The sequence below is a fragment of the Zootoca vivipara genome, chromosome 2 (genome assembly GCF_965207765.1).
Source record: "Zootoca vivipara chromosome 2, rZooViv2.hap1.1, whole genome shotgun sequence".
In the NCBI taxonomy this organism is placed as follows: domain Eukaryota; kingdom Metazoa; phylum Chordata; class Lepidosauria; order Squamata; family Lacertidae; genus Zootoca; species Zootoca vivipara.
The window spans coordinates 107,726,872-107,728,679 of NC_142584.1; positions in this window are offsets into that span (position 1 = coordinate 107,726,872).

The window sequence follows — 1,808 nt, forward strand, 5'->3', positions numbered from 1 at the left end:
ATGCCTGGGGTAGAAGATTGTAAGCAAAATACCCGCTTCGGCTGTGTACACACCGTACACATTCAAAACACATGACTTCCCCCAAAGAATCCTGGAAAATGTAGTTTACCCTCCACAGAGCTACAATTCCCATCATCAAAGGGGAAGTCCCACTGCATTCTCTAACATTACATCTCACCCATGGTAATCTGCTTACGAGTATTTTACATGGTGTTTGTGGAAAACTTTATAAGACATTATTTATATATTATTGTCTTGTGCCCTGTGCTGCCCTGGACTCCTTTTGAGAGGAAGAAAAAGATATAAATTTATTAAATGCATAAGATGTTGATATATTGTTGACTGCCACCTTGCAATAATTGTTCCTAAATCAGGGGTGTGTGTGTAATAAATCGAATAATCAGAGGGGGAGTGTGACTGGTTTGCCACAATAATGATGTAGAACGGAAGGCGAGAGCCGAGGGTGGGCACCAAATTTTGGCATTGCACAGAGTGCCACTGAAATTTGAAAGTCCGCTACTGGCACTATGGAGGGTTCCTTCTGACAACCTGTTTGTGGATCATTTGCCCTGATTTGCTTGCACAAATCTTACATGGAGGTTAGACCATGTCCAATCTTTATTGGGTATTCGTTCTAATTTGTTTGCAGGGCAGTGTTACAACGACCAGCCCAGCTGGTAGAACATAATATTCTTTATCTCAGGGTTGTGGGTTCAAGCCCCACGTTGGGCAAACGATTCCTGCATTAGAGGGCTGGACTAGATGACCCTGGTGGTCCCTTCCAACTCAACAGTTCTATGATTTGCCACCTGGGAGTTTGCATGTCTTTCTGTTAAATCACTCATTCACCCACACTTTTCCCTGCATTTCCCCTCCATTCTCCTAACAACACCAAATTGGGGGGGGGGTAATACCCCAGAGGACAGGATCACACTTCAAAATGACCTTAACAGATTAGACAACTGGGCCAAAGCAAACAAGATGAATTTTAACAAGGAGAAATGCAAAGTACTACACTTGGGCAAAAAAATGAAAGGCACAAATACAGGATGGGAAACACCTGGCTTGAGAGCAGTACATGTGAAAAGGATCTAGGAGTCTTGATAGACCACAAACTTGACATGAGTCAACAGTGTGATGCAGCAGCTAAAAAAGCCAATGCAATTCTGGGCTGCATCAATAGGAGTATAGCATCTAGATCAAGGGAAGTAAAGTACCACTGTATTCCACTCTGCTCAGACCTCACCTGGAGTACTGTGTCCAGTTCTGGGCACCACAGTTCAAGGAGGATACTGACAAGCTGGAACATGTCCAGAGGAGGGCAACCAAAATGGTCAAAGGCCTGCAAACTATGCCTTATGAGGAACGGCTTAGGGAGCTGGGTATGTTTAGCCTGGAGAAGAGAAGGTTAAGGGGTGATATGATAGCCATGTTCAAATATATAAAAGGATGTCATATAGAGGAGGAGAAAGGTTGTTTTCTGCTGCTCCAGAGAAGCGGACACAGAGCAATGGATTCAGGCTACAAGAAAGAAGATTCCACCTAAACATTAGGAAGAACTTCCTGACAGTAAGAGCTGTTCGGCAGTGGAATTTGCTGCCAAGGAGTGTGGTGGAGTCTCCTTCTTTGGAGGTCTTTAAGCAGAGGCTTGACGGGCATATGTCAAGAATGCTTTGATAGTGTTTCCTGCTTAGCAGCGGGTTGGACTGGATGGCCCTTGTGGTCTCTTCCAACTCTATGATTCTATGATTCTAACAAAAGTCAGCGGTTGTGGTGATTTTTTAAAAAGTGGGTTTGTTGTGCTAGGG